Source organism: Meriones unguiculatus, chromosome 16 (genome assembly GCF_030254825.1).
Source record: "Meriones unguiculatus strain TT.TT164.6M chromosome 16, Bangor_MerUng_6.1, whole genome shotgun sequence".
NCBI classification, from domain to species: domain Eukaryota; kingdom Metazoa; phylum Chordata; class Mammalia; order Rodentia; family Muridae; genus Meriones; species Meriones unguiculatus.
Window position 1 is genome coordinate 28,070,329 of NC_083363.1, and position 15,538 is coordinate 28,085,866.

The 15,538-nt window shown below is 44.3% G+C and overlaps 1 protein-coding gene and 1 pseudogene across 2 annotated transcripts in view; one reads left to right on the top strand and one right to left on the bottom strand.

Annotated features, from left to right (window-relative positions):
• The window catches only part of Sh3rf3 (SH3 domain containing ring finger 3), a 312,507-nt gene that overhangs the window by 207,806 nt on the left and 89,163 nt on the right, over positions 1-15,538 (bottom strand). The window lies entirely within an intron of this gene.
• LOC110557430 (tubulin alpha-1A chain-like) lies at positions 10,000-11,306 on the top strand (annotated as a pseudogene).

The following is a 15,538-nucleotide window of genomic DNA, read 5'->3' on the forward strand; positions in this document are numbered from 1 at the left end:
TCTCACGGGCTTGTTGCAGAAACTGGCTGTGAATTTGGATGCAGGAGGCCCCACTACTGAAATCAGCAGGGCTCTGCCCACCACCTAGATGACATAACTCCAGAGGATTCTAGGACCCACACAGCGTGGCACCCCTCTGTTGAATTATGCTCTCCACCAGGGAATTCTGATGGGGTCCCTAAAACTATGGTTTTGACTATTAATTTATGATTTAATTTATGATTTAAGTCTGAGAGTGTCCGAAGAGTCCTTCCTACTACCACAATATGCAAAACCTTAAGCGGATTTCAAAGAACAGCAAAATGGTCTGAATCAAGTTTCAAAAAACACCTGTTCCCCAAAGCTGCATGTTTTCATGCTATGATGTTGCATTCTTTGTTTTCTTTGGACACACAACCTCTTTGTGGAGGGGTTAAGTTTAAGTCTCTGAATAAAGTATCCAAAATCCAGAAACATCTATAAATATCATATCAATCAAGATATTCCCTAGGCACTGTGGAGTTTCCTGGAGTAATTCATCCTTGGCTTCTTGCCGAATTTTCATTTCGAGCCAACAAGCCTTGTTTGGTTCATTAACAAACACTCCAGGAAAGCAAATGCCTCCACCTGCCCTTTCCTAGTTCACAGTTTGTGGCTTGATGAGACCTTAATTGAGAAAATGCCTCCTAAGGATTGGCCTGTGGGCAACAAGTCTGTGGGATATTGTCTTGATTAATGAATGATGAAGACCATGCCCACTCCAGGTTGTACATCCTTGGCAGCTGGTCCTGGGGTGTATAAGAAAGTAGGCTGAGAAAGCCATGAAGTGCAAGAGTGTAAGCAGCACTCCTCCATGGCCTCTGCTTCAGTTCTATTACACCCCAGCCACAGTTTCCACTCCCTCCACTCCTCTCAGCCCTCCCTCCCTTCCTTTTTCCCTATATCCACCCCTCTTCTGTTTCCCTTCAGAAAAAGAGCAGGTTCCCAGGGATATCAACCAAACAAAGCATAACAAATTGCAACAAATCTATGCACACACCCTCATATTAAGGCTGGATGAGGCAACTTAGTAGGAGGAAAAGGGTCATAAGAGCAGGCAAAAAGTCAGAGATATCACTCACTGCCACTGTGGAGTCTCACAGAAACACCCAGCTACCAGCTACACAACCATAACACATGTACAGAGAACCTAGCACAAACCCACCCAGGACTGCATGGTGTTGCTTTAGTCTCTGTGAGCCCCTATGAGCCCTACTTACTTGATTCTGCGGGCCATATTCTCGTGGTCTCCCCATCTCCTCTGGCTCATACAATCCTTTCTCCCCCTCTTCTGTGTGGTTCCCCTCTCTCTGCCTAGTGTTTGTCATGTGCTCCCACCAGTTGCTGGATGACGCCTCTCTGATAACAATTAGGCTGGTACTGATATATGAGCACAGCAGAATATCATTAGTAATTACTTCATTTTTCCCACTCATGTTTGGTAGTTGAAGTCAGCAGAGAGGAGAGCTGGCTTAAGAGTAGGAAGAGGAAGAGATACTAGTGCTTAGTAACAAGAAAACCCCAGCAAGCTAAGAAGAGACATCAGTGTTTCCTAGAAACAGTGAAACCGCCTCTCAAAGATCAGCAAGGTCATCGAATGTCCCTGCTGCCACCATCCTTGGGCTGGTGACAGTCATTCTGTATCTGTCAATAAATCAGAAATAAGAAAGCAGGATTCTGCTTCTGTCACAGAAGCTCTCCCAGGACAACAGAAGGGGACAGGCAGTATCTGTACCATTCTCTCTCCACCCTGTGAGGTGTAGGCTTACAAATATCATTCCTTTCAAAATCACCCCCCCCCAGGGGGCTGCAGCCTTGCCAGGCCACAGAGGAGGACATTGCTGAGACCTGATAGACTAGGGTCAGATGGAAGGGGAGGAGGACCTCCCCTATCAGTGGACTTGGAGAGGGACATGGGAGGACATGAGGGAGGGTGGGATTGAGAGGGGATGAGGGAGGGGGCTGCAGCTGGGATAAAAATAAATAAACTAATTAATAAAACAATAAATAAATTTTAAAAATAAATAAATAAAAATTTTAAAATCCCAATTATAGCCCTGTGGGTACATTTTTATGTGAGACCAGAGCACCACGAATATTAAAGGAAAATGTTACCTCATGGCAGAGCTACCTCTGAGCATCAGTACCATGTCGAGGTTTCCGCCTTGACTATGCCGTGTTGGACATTAATCAGAAACGAAAGGCACTAAAAACCTAGTTTCAGCTTTGAGACTTAAGAGTCCCCTTTAACATCATCATCACCAACAAAACATTAATTAGAGGAGACAAGCAGTGTCTCCATGTTCTACCTGGCCCTGCCTGTCCTCTGCTGTGGGCTCTGGATGGGCTACTTGGGCAGGCCACAGAGCTTAACAAATCCATCACAACTAGAAATGGGGGCCCTCATAAGCCATTAATATGTGCTCTTTTGGATTTGTTTTCCCACCCCCACGAGTCTAGGGCCTGAAGCTTGACCCTCAGTAATGACATAGACATAGTAGGACCTATGAGGGGTGGGGCCTGGAAGAAGTTTAGGAAATTTGGGCGTCTGTCCTTTGATAGCCATCATGCATTCTTTGAGGGCTTGGTTAGCTCACTAGAGAGCAAGCTGCTATAAAAGAGTGAGCCTGGCCCCTGATTGCTTCTGACCCTCCTGTCTTAACCACATAATCTTACCACATACCACCATGTGACACACTTGGGGGCTGGGACTAGCAGCAAGAGACATGTGGGAAAATTTTGGATTTTTACCTCCAAACTGAAATAAAGAAGCCTTTCCTTAAAATGCCCATCCTCTTTTTTGTCGTGTGTGTGTGTGTGTGTGTGTGTGTGTGTGTGTGTGTGATGGTAATAGAAAAGAATGAGGATACCAGCCAAACAAGACGAAGAGCCAGGACCCTGGAGCCTTTAGCTCCAGGACTGTGGTGGCAGCAGCCTTTTTCCACAGTCCTCACCTCCCCTTCTCCAGTGGACTTGCTCTCTGGGGATCCTGGCATGACCAGAGTTTCATGTTCTTAATGATTCTTCCCATAGCAGGAGAATGTAGAACCAAGTGAGAGAGGGAAGAGGGGTCCCTCAGCAGGACTGCAACATTCCAGAATTCAGAGTGCAGGCTCTCCGGCCCCACCCCACCCTCAGCAGCTGTGGTAAGGAGCCCTTGCTAGGAAGTTACCCTGATAGGTTTCTGGAAGGGAGTGGAGCTGGCCAAACAAGAGGGCTGTGGGCCAGAATTTCCCCTGTGAAAATGAGATGCAATTTTTTCTTTGACGAGAAACCCAGTGAAAAGACTCTCCTTTGGGCACACAAAATACTTGCCGAGATAAGGTGGTTGTCTCCTGGATCTGCTTGGTTACATTAGGCTGCTTCTGGTCAGATGCTCCTAAGAGTCTAACAGAAAGTTCTTTCTGGTTCTATTATCTGTTTAAACCTGCATTTCCTATCTGGAGAAAGGACCCATTGTAAAAACCACTGCAGAAACCCAGTACATACAGAGAGCATAATTGATAGAAAATGGCTTCCACTCAGACCCACCAACTCCTTGATAGTTACTAAGCCACTGCTATGAGAAACTGGAGAAATATAGAATGTGTTACTTGATGATAATACACCTCAGTTCTTATCAAGGCCTTTATTCATGTATATCTTCAGGTAAATGACTTCATTTCTTTTTTTTTTTTTTTTTACTACATTTCTAAGTCTTATAACGATACCAGTTTGCAAATTAGATGCTGCTATTTGTATACATTTGTGAATAAAGATACTCTACAATTTGTACATAAAAATTTGTACCCTTAGTGGGAGACTTCTGTAGCAGTATACTGATCACTCTGAATATGTGAAAGGCAACTTGATAACATAAAATTAATCCCACGACCTTCTGTGGCTCACACAACACGAATACTGTCCATCCCCTCTCTTGTTATACTGTTGATGGGACAAGCAAAATGCCAAAGAATGGCATCTACTTCTGAGTCATGGGCTCAGGGCTGTCCTTGGCAGTGAAGGAAATGCCTCTGTGAACTCCTTACTTGCTCTTCACACTGGCACAGGATCCTACTACCATTACCCCTAGGGGTAAAATCCTTCCTTTCTTTGAGGGAGCAATGAAGAGTGGAGAAAGCCAGGAGGGACAGATGAGTGTCAGAACATTGCCAAATGTAGGTCACTCTGTTCCTACATTCTGTCAGAGGGCACCCAGGCTTGAGAGAGCCCCTCAAAAATCACTGAGCCTATTAGCACATAAGGCTAACATACTGGGACTGCACATTACTGGGACTGCAGTTTCTTTGTTTCTGAGGACTTTCCCAGTTCCAGTGCATTATCTCAGCTTTCCTTCCATCCCCCAAACACCCAGACTAACTGAACTTGTCTAGCTTTGAAAGTGTCTCAGGGACTCAGCTCAGTGATGGCGACCTACCAGGTACCTCTCATCATTCCTTGCTGCTCTGTACCCCTAGCTTACTAAAAGGATTAAGTGTTAGTCTCTTCAGATCTTACTGTTTCCCACTTCTTTCATAAGATTCCCTGCACTCTACCCAAAGGTTGGCCATAAGTCTGAGCATCTGCATTGATAGTCTGCAGGGCTGAGCCTTTCACAGGTCCTCTGTGTCAGGCTCCTGATTTGTTCCCTCAGTAAGATCTGGAGAGGACAGGAACTCCACAAGGAGAGCAACAGAACCAAAATATCTGAGCACAAGGGTCCTTCCTAAGACTGATACTCCAACCAAGGACCATGCATGGAGATAACCTAAGACCCCTGCACAGATGTAGCCCATGGCAGTTCAGTATCCAAGTGGGTTCCATTGTAATAGGAACAGGGACTGTTTCTGACATGAACTGATTGGCCTGCTCTTTTTTTTAATTTTTATTAATTATACTTTATTCACTTTGTATCCCCCCTCCTCCCCTCCCGATCCCACCCTCCCACCCCCTTCTTCACGCATGCCCCTCCCCAAGTCCACTGATAGGGGAGGTCCTCCTCTCCTTTCTTCTGATCTTAGTCTATTAGATCTCATCAGGAATGGCCTGCTCTTTAATTACCTCCCCCTGAGGGGGAAGAAACATTACCAGGCCACAGAAGACAATGCAGCCACTCCTGATGAGACCTAATTGACTAGGATCAGAAGGAAGGAAAAGAAGACCTCCCCTATCAGTGGACTTGGGGAGGGGCATGCATACAGAGGGTGGAGGAAGGGAGGGATTGGGACAGGAGGAGGGAAGGAACCAAGGGGGGGGATACAAAGTGAGTAAAGTGTAATAAAGAATTTAAAAAAGTGTTAGTCTCTTATGAAATAACTTGGTTTTTATAATAAAACAATCCTACAACTGCTATGCAGGCCTTTCAGGGGTTATTAGAAGGCCTGTGGCTACAGACTCAGCCAAAGCACACACATATCATGTCAAAATAAACCAACTTGGCAGGACCAAAACAGAGGCAAAAACATGCTTGCACACACACACATGCACACGCAGGCACACATAGGTGCATGCATGTACTGATGCACTTGTGCATACCACCTGGAGAGGAGGGAAGGGAGAGGAATAAAAACTCTTACATCTAAAAGGCCTGGGCTTCCTGGATCCTCAGAAGAATCACCTCACCCACAGATGCAGCTCTTCTCTGAGTAAGGGCACAGATCCGACTGTCTCCACAGAGGGTCACTTTCACCATTACAAGGTGGTGTCTTCCAGCCTCACTGTTAGTGTCTGGCTTAGTTTTATTACTAAAGTGTTCATACCTACTATCTGAAAAGACAAGGAATAGCACAAAGGGTCATTTTCCTCCCACTGTGCAGCCTCCTGTCTTTTTTCACACCCTGGTATCAGTCACACTCAGGAGCTATCACCTACAGATGGCACTGTGCATGCTAAGTCTTCCTCCTGATGCCTAGCGGATGTTTATGTAGGTCCTTCCACAAGAACAACATGGCTTTCTTAGATGTATCTTCTCAAGAGAAAAGGAAACCACTTCTCCAGAGCCTCCCAAGGCTGCTCACTGCATAGCAGGCCACTTGTCCTACGTGGCTGATGGCCATCACAGGTCTGCTTCAAAAGCAAAACGTGAGCCCACCCATGATGCAGACACAATGAGCATACCTTTTTGTGAGGAAGGAAAACTAAAATGTTGAAATACGCTCCAGGGAACTACATTTCAGGAGGCCTGGAGTAGGCACAAAAAAACCACTTTCCCCATGATATTAGTCAGGGTTCTTTAGAAGAGCAGAACCAACAGAATGAGTATATCCAAAGGGGATTTATTAGAATGACTTACATGAGACCGGATGGGTATCTAAAAATGCCTGTGTCCACACTGGCTCCAAGATGCTGAGAACCCAATAGCTGCTCAGTGTAAGGGACTGGGTGTCTCAGAGGTCCCATTCTGTTGCTGAAGGCCTGCCTGGAGGATTTCTGGGGAGCAATGGTCTTCAGGTCACAATGGAAGGCTGGAAAGTCTGGGTGCTGATGTCAGCAAGAGATAGTGTTAGTGGTCACTGCAGGAACAGAGCAGCTGAATCTGTCAGCAGGATGTGAAAGCCATCACACAAAAATCAAAGCTTTTCCCTCGGATCTCCTACATCTGGGACAATAGAGGAAGGTAATCCCCACATTATGACTTCTAATTTTTTTAAGGTTTATTTATTATGTATACAGTGTTCTGCCTGCATTTATGCCTACACTCCAGAAGAAGGCACCAGAGCTCATGGCATACTAATTTAAAATAACCTAACCAAGAAAATCCCTTCATGTCCAAAGATTTGTCACATAATTTGTCAGGTTGACAATATTCACCACCACAAACGTTATCATTTTCCTTCATCTCTTGCCCAGCATCCTCGTGGCTGCTGAGGATGTGCCTTCACTGGAGTGACAGATCTTTAAGGTCAGTGGGTCTGGGTGTACATGTGCCCGAGTTTCAGGGTCTGGACATGAGGAGCACCCCCAATCACTGGCATCTGCATGCCAGTACCCATTATGTCTTCCCAAGCCAGTAAGAAGGTGAGAAAAGCTATCTGAAGACAAGTGGGCTCCATGTGTCACCAATGAGCTACAGTCATGCTTGTCACCCCTTCTCTGCAACTTAGCTTTCCACAGAGTCGGGCTGCTAGAGACAACCATGCTCTGAAAACACTACAGGAATTTTCAGAAACAAACAAGAGGACTTCACCCTAGTAATGCTTATTAGAGTTGATCCTGGCCTCAAGGCATAAGAGCAATGATGCTGGCAATTCTGCATTCTCAAGATAAGCAACAATGTTCCTCCTTTCAAGGGATGAATATATTATCTATTATAGCATTCTGAGTCTCTTTCTATGCCTCCTGCCTGTAGATCAAGATGTAAAGCTCAGCGATTGCTCCAGCAATACGCCTGGCCATTATAATAGATGGTAATCTAAAACTGTAAGCCCCTGGTAAACGCTTTCTTCTCTAAGATGCCTTAGTCATGGTGTCTTATCACAGCAACAGAACAGTAACTAAGACACTATTCATAAACAAGTTCCATAAGAAAAGGTGTGATGAGCCCTTAGGGGCTCTTACTTTCCTAGAAGTTGCTGGACATCACCAGGAGAAAGTAGATGTAAGCGGATCCCAGCCCAGGACATTTCCTCTGTCAGAGACTCTAATCTACCAGCCTCATGCTGCAAATATGCATGCACCAGATACACATGCACACGGGATGGCTCTGGCCAGAGAGACAAGAAGACTAGGGGAGCAGTGATGCACACTGAGCCATGAGGCAACTCTTGAGTTGGAGACCCAGTATACTGTGTCTATTGTTTACAGTAGCACCTCTGGAAAACAGTTTTCCAATAAATCTGCCTTTTAAAGTAGATCTCTGTCTCCTTGAAAGAAGAGATGTATTCTCAACATTTGTTTCTACATACTGGGTCTTTTCCTGTTTCTGAAGACTGAGGTGGGAAAGCTGGAGCAATGTAATTCAGGAGAGTTCTGTGCAGTTCAAAGCCAGAGACTTCCTACCGGCTGCAGCAGGTCTCTTCTGGCCTGAGTGGGCAGGGGGTCAGTCTGCCACACCCATTCCTCTACCACCATGCTGTGGGAAAACTTATAGCTTCCTGCCTGACCTGCTCACAGCCACAGAAACTACACACTCTCCTTCTTCCCTCCTTTCCCTTAATCCAACAGAACTTGAAACCAGAACAGTGATTTTTTTTATCCCCTCATTATATAAAGCATGAATGACCTGAGGCTGCCATGAAATAAGGCCAGCTTTTCATGTTCAGCTGAGCACGAAGAACTTCCAGGCATCATGGATACTTTCTGAAATGGCAAGGTGAATGGGAGGGGTGCTGGTTGTTTGTGGGGCTTCTGTGGACTCTCAGTACAAAACCCTGAGACTCCCCTCAGCTAGCTCTCACTAGCATTGGCTGCTCTTACACAACAAAAGGTTCCAGGGGAGAGGCAACATGACTCTGTGGCAAGAGAGGCCACTAGATCTCCAGTCACTGCACACCTGCCTTTATGAAAAACCCTAGGAACTATGGTTTGATGGAAGCAGGACTGATAGGTTCTGGGCACTGGAACCTGGGAGTTCTAGCTCTGAGTGATGTACCAGCCCTCTCAGTGAATAAAAGTTAACTCCACTCAGAGAAGATGTATAAGAAAAGATTTTGGGGTGGGGGAAAATGGGGGGGATAGATGGTTAGGACTAAAGACTAAAGAAAGCAGTAGATGCCCTGGAGTAAGTCCTCAAGCAAATGCCCCTGAAGCTGTCAGTCCTGAGCACACTTGAACAAAGGATCTCATGGTGCTAATGCCTACAGCTCTCCCCAGCCCTGTCCTGTGAGTTATTTGTGCTAAGCCTCATGTCTGTTAGCCTCTGGTCCTGACTCTCCTGTTTCCCGAAGGCAACACCTGCCATAAGACTATGCTATTCTTTTCAGGAACCTAGGGCAGTGGTGTCTGTATCCCCGAGATTAAAATTCCTTCACGTTAACATGTCAGGAATGCCTTCTTGGCTCACTCCAGGACAGCATCAACCACCCCCACCCCCAGATATTATACTAGATGAGGGCCAGGTGAGAGGCTGGGCAATGTGGCTCCTGTAAATTGGGTGTCCACATTATCTTTTATGCTCAATTCAGAGAATAAGTGCTGGGTGAGTAGAGTTTCAGCTTGGTGCAGCAATAGCAATGTGAACTGGCCTCTCTTCCTCAGGAGAGAAAAAAAAGATACTGAACAAACATAGCCATTGCTCTGTAGCCCATAAGAGAAGTGGGTCCATGGCTATCACAGTCCTTTGATGCTCAGGCTCCCGGGGTAATCTTCACATCCTCCTGAATACTTTATTGCTCTGCCATTATAACACCAAATACAATGTGAATAACAAAAATGCTCATGAACAGAGCTGTTATGCTGTTTTCTTTAGGAAATAATGACAAGATAAAGGTTTGTTTCTATTCACTACACGTGCAATTTTTATAAAATAAAATATTAAACAGTTTTCTTATGGTCTTCCATATACCTAAGTTACAACCCTGGTTTTACATAGCATCAAAACAGTTTAAATTTTCGTTTCAACTTATTTGGAATATATGCCAAGAACACCAATGTTGTTATAAATCTGGTAAACAATTTTATGTCATGGTGTGCCTCTAGGTGTTTGAAAATATATTGAAGCTTTAAATATTGCAATTATATATTGTTTTATAAATCTATCTACAATATGGTAGATAAATTTGTCTGTCACATATTCAGGTCTACTACAAATTAACATAGTTAGAATCTTTTTGTATTATTTATCAGCCTTTTAAACGTGCATGGCAAATGAACAGAAAAGCACTGCCTTTGGAATATTATGATCTTATAGAACTAGAATATGGTATATTATAAACTCCCGAAAGCCAAGCATTTTAATGACCTACATAATTATTAAAATAATCAAAGAAGGCCTGAGCTGTGCTATAAGAAGGGATACCCCCTCCTCGCCACAGTCATCCGCCTGGCAGCAAGGAAGCAGCAACCATGCCTGAGTGCATCTCCATCCACACTGGCCAGGCTGGTGTCCAGATTGCCAGCGCCTGCTGGGAGCTCTACTTCTGGAACATGGTGTTCAGCCTGATGGCCAGATACCATCTCAGGGGGCAGATGATGCCTTTAACACCTTCTTCTTTACCACCTTCTTCTTGTTTGTAGACCTGGAGCCCACAGTTATTGATAAAGTTAGCACTGGTACCTACCGTCAGCTCTTCTGCCCTGAGCAGCTCATCGCAGGCAAAGAGGATGCTACCAATAACTATGCCCATGTCCATCAAACCATTGGTTAGCAGATTGTTGACCTTGTCTTGGACAGAATTTGAAAACAGGCTGACCAGAGCACAAGTCTTTGGGGCTTCTTGGTTTTCCATAACTTTGGCAGGGAAACTGGCTTTGGCTTCACCTCTCTGTTGATGGATCAGATCTCTGATAATTATGGAAAGAAGTCCAAGCTGAACTTCTCCATTTACCCCACCCCCCCAGATTTCCACCACTGTGGCTGAGCCCTACAATTCTATTCTCACCACCCTGGAGCACTCTGATAGTGCTTTTATGGTAGACAATGAGGCCATCTATGACATCTGTCATAAACACTGACATTAAGAAGCCAACCTATGCTAATTTAAACAGGATAGGTCAGATTTTGTCTTCCATCATTGTTTCCCTCAGATTTGATGGAGCCCTGAATGTTGACCTGACAGAATTCCAGACTAACCTAGTGCCCTACCCTTGCATCCATTTCTCTCTGGCCACATATGCCCCTGTAATCTCTGCTGAGAAAGCCTACTATGAGCAGCTTTCTGGAGGAGAGACAGGAATGCCTGATTTGAGCCAGCCAAGCAGATGATGAAATGTGACCCTCACCATGGTGAATACATGGCTTTGTTGCCTGCTATACTGTGGTGATGTGGCTCCCAAAGATGTCACTGTTGCCATTGCCACCATGAAGAACAAGCATCCCATCCACTTTGTGGACTAGTGCCCCCTGGCTTCAAGGCTGGGATTAATTATCAGCCTCCCACTGTGGTACCTGGTAGATCCTGGCCAAGGTCCAGAGAGCTGTGTGCATGCTGAGCAACACCATGGCCATTGCTGAGGCCTGGGCTCTCCTGGATCACAAGTTTGATCTGATGTGTGCCAAGCATACCTCTGTGCACTGGTGTGTGGGTGAGGTCATGGAAGAGGGGGAGTTCTCTGAGGCCCATGAGGACACGGCTGTCCTAGGGAAGGATTATGAGGAGGCTGGTGTGGATTCTGTTGAAGGAAAGGCTGAGGAAGAAGAAGAGGAATATTAAATGAAATTTCACAAAGGCACTGCTTTCACAGACAACTTTGTTCTGTTCCAATAGAGAAAGTTTTGATCTGTATGTGGCAATGTATGCTTCATACAGTTACTGACTTCTGCTTTAAATCTGAATGATTTGTCATGGACTCAAGCTGTCCATTTCACTGATGAGTTTTAAATAAAATATTTCCTGTCTTAAAAAATAATAATTAAAGAAGAGTTTAACATTTGGAAAGTAATTTTTAAATTGCTATACCAAAAAATTATATACCACTCAGTGTTTCAATGTTTAAATACATTGCATCAGGTTTAAATTGATTTAAATATTTATCTTCTGAAACACCAAAATCATTCCTCATAGCTCTCTGAAATGTACAGTATATTACTGTTCTCTGTAGTCAACCCATGGAGCAAAAGCACACCAGAAATTCTTGCTCCCATCTAACAGTAACTCAGAACACAGAAGCAACCACAATTTTTTTAAAAAGTATTATTGACCAATGGGTGGCTACCTGTGCACATGTGGAACCCACAGATGTGGGAGACTGATGCCTGTGTCCACATTTAGGGTAAGAAAAGAGCCACAGAAAGGCAGTACATAGAGCACAGTTCTCCAAGTGGGCAAAAGGCCCACCACCAGCTGGAGCAAGAAATGAGGAAATGAAGGCTGTCTGCTATTCTTGCTATGGTGCAGAGGTCAACTGGATAAGTCTGTCTCTGTCTCTGTTTCTCTCTCTCTCTCCTTCTCTCTCTCTCTCTCTCTCTCTCTCTCTCTCTCTCTCTCTCTCGTGTGTGTGTGTGTGTGTGTGTGTGTGTGTGTGTGTGTGTGTACATGCTATGAGGAAGGCCAGTTTATCAGTCTTTTTCCTCTAGGGAGTCTCATATTGAAGCAGATCAGTAAGTCCACAGGATGATTTGCTTTGTTATGTTTCCTCAGCCAGGAGGTTGAAAGTCAGCTTAAGGTTCAGTGCAGATGGGACCTCAAACAAATCCACCATGATCCATCCTCTTCTCACCTCCTGGAAACAGATTTTTAATGCAGGGAGTTGTTCCAATGGTTCCTAAAAGGTGTCCATACTTCTAGATTCACTGCATTTATCATTTTCAAAACTATACATCTCACAGCATCTAGAAAAAGCAACTCTCAAGGTCATTTGGATAGGATGACTTTTCCAGCTTTGTATCTTTGGGGAATAAGATGCTGGGTCAGTGGACAGGTTATTTGCTCAGCCCTGAACAGATTCAGCATTACATAGGCCTTCACCGTGATCATTAAAATGAAAGCAAACCCCAATATTGCTCTTAAGGACAAAACTGACAAAGTGAAGTCCACAGCATCCCAGGCTCTGTGTTCCTCACTCTGGTCACTGCCAGAGCCATGTGGGTCCTGCTATAGCCCTGGTATGACAGACCCTAATGAGAAACCCTCATATGAACTGGCCACTTGGTAGTCTGAATGAGTCACCAACACTTGTTCAAGAAAGGGAAGTGTCACAGGCACTGGAAAGAAGGCTGCACTAGTGCACACAATGTGTGCTCACCCATCCAAGAGCCCACTGTGACCTGAGCCAACACTGCCCCTCAGTTCCACATGCTGCAGTTTGTCCAGAAAGAAATGCACTCCGCAGGGCCACCGGGAAGAGTTTTTCTGAGGACCTCTGAAACCTTGTCTGCAGATACTGACCTGTAGAATAGCACCACAGCATGCCCACTTGAGCTTTGGGCAGCATGGCAGGGTAGCTGAGGCCCAGGGACTGGTGCCACTGTCATGGAAGAGGGCCCCTAGAGGTCAGGACAGCCTGGAAGGAGATAGGCATACAAGCCAGAAGAGGCTGCAAAGACAAGTGCCAAGCCTCACTTTGGGGTGACCTCTGAACAGGGGGTTAACAGATCATCCAGCTCATCCTTGTTACCACTCTGGGCATTTTTTTCAGGACCAGATCTAAAGCAGTTGCATTAAGGCTTTTGTCTTGCCAGCTCTCTGAAAACCTTAAATCCCACAATCCACCAGAGCTGTCAAGTTAAAACTCCTCCTTCTATGTGGAGTCAGCCCAGTCCATGGCCCCTAGGATCCCTGGGGACAGTCTATCCCTCTCTTCACTGTCCCCCTCCAGAATGAAATCAGCCAAGGAGAGAATGTGCACTCCTCCCCACTTTTATCTGTCCTCTGTGTCTGAGATAAAGGATTAATGACCTAAAAGCCTCAGGTGGGCTGAAAACTCCAGGCAGAAAGCTGACTTGATTGAAAACACCTGTGGGCTATCAGGATCCAGGAACTTTTTCCTGAGGATATCAATATCCCACTCCCACTAGCATCTACCACTTTGAGATCACAGGGGGACCTGACCTGAAGATAGAACCTTCCATCCCAAAAGTTTCCCTTTTTTTGCACTATAAAATCTCAATCTCCCTGTGACACATGGACACATTATTCACTCTTGAGGAGAGACTGATGTCAGTCCTTCAGCTGTTCTGATTAAAGAACAATTATGCTTGTGAAGAAGAGCAGGAGAAGGTGAGGGAAGAGGAGCAGAAGCTGTCTTAGCTAGACCAGTAAGTGATGGAGATAATGAGGATACAAGTGGAAGGGAAGAAGTCAAAATATGCTTATTGCAAGTGATATGGATCTATAGACCCTAAAGATGCCATTAGAAAACTCTCACAGCTGATAAACATATTCCTCAGTGTAGCAGGATACAAAATTAACACAGGAAAATCAGTAGCCTTCATACATTAAAAAATTACATACAGGGAAAAAAAGTAACAATACCACTCACAATTGCCTTAAACAATAAAATATATTGCAATAAACCTAATTTAAAAAGTCACAGACTTGTGTTATGAAACTTTAAAGCACACAAAGATACTAGAAGATAGAAAGCCTCCCAATTCTTAATTAGGAAGAGTAAGACTGTGAAAATAGCCATCCTATCAAAAGCAATCTACAGATTCAATGCAATACCCCTCAAAATTCCAGTTAATTTTTCACAGAATTTTTTTAAAAATCTTAAATTTCATATGAAAGCACAAAGTCTGATGAGTAATGGATCTGGGAGAAGTGCAGGGAACAGTGAACATGATCGGAATACAGTGCATAAAATTATCAAAAAACTAATAAAATATATAATTTTTTAAAGTTATCAATACCTGCATATCCCCAGCCTTTTCCTTTCCATTCTTCCACTGTTCCTTCCACCACCATGCCCCAACTTTTTTTTTTAAATATCCATCAAGTCTTCCTAGTACTAACTTTTAATGAGAAGAATCAAAACACTCAGCTTTAAATCTTAGTTCCAACATGAAATCTGGGTCTGTTGGCAATACTATTGCAGCCTGGATTAAGACAAGTTGAAGACTTATGATACTATAGTCCAGCTACCACGATGGTTCATACCAACAGAACTTTCCTCTTGGCGTCATCCCTACACAGCTGGCTAGGGTTCTCACCTCGTGCACATCCCTTGCTTGCCACAGGAAATAGTCAAAAGATAGGGTCACATGCTTTAAAGGCTAAATGTCAGAATACCCATCAGAACCAATGGGTTTTAGCTTTCACAGTTCCTTGAGAGCAGGGCCATTACCTAGGTCACAGACCCAGACCTGGAAGACTATGTGCTGAGGGACCCTTCAGTCCTAGAAACTTTGGGATAGCCACCACCCATGAATATGTAACTTCAACCTTGTAAAAGACATAGTAGTCAGAGCAGGGTCTCAGAAAAATGAACGAAAAAAGGTAATTTCAACTGTAAACATTTTAAATGTAAATTCAACATTTACATTTTTAAAAACTGTGGAGTTTTCCCACAGGTACTACTCTGAATACATCTTCCTACTGCTAGATTGTACGAGAATTTTTTTTCTTTAAAAACCCAGTTATGTTATGTGAATATGCTTTTGTTTGTTTGTTTGAAATTTCAGGTGTGGGATAAGAGGCTGTTTCACAACAGGCGATTATGATTTGCCTCGTGCACTAGCAAAATAATCATGTGTTTTGTTTTTGTTTTGTTTTGTTTTTTGACAGCTGCAAAGAGTTTACAATCGGAATTCTGAGGACTCTTAAGAGGGTATAAATGCTAGAGCCCAGAGAGGGACAAGGCAGCGCTCTGAAGAAGAAGGTTGCTGCTCCTAGTTGCTGTTATTGTGGTTTGACCAAAAGACATTGGTGATATCCTTACAACAAAGATTAGACTTGCCCCAAGGAACCCAACAACCCTAATGGGCAGGAAGTGGTCTAAAGAGGTC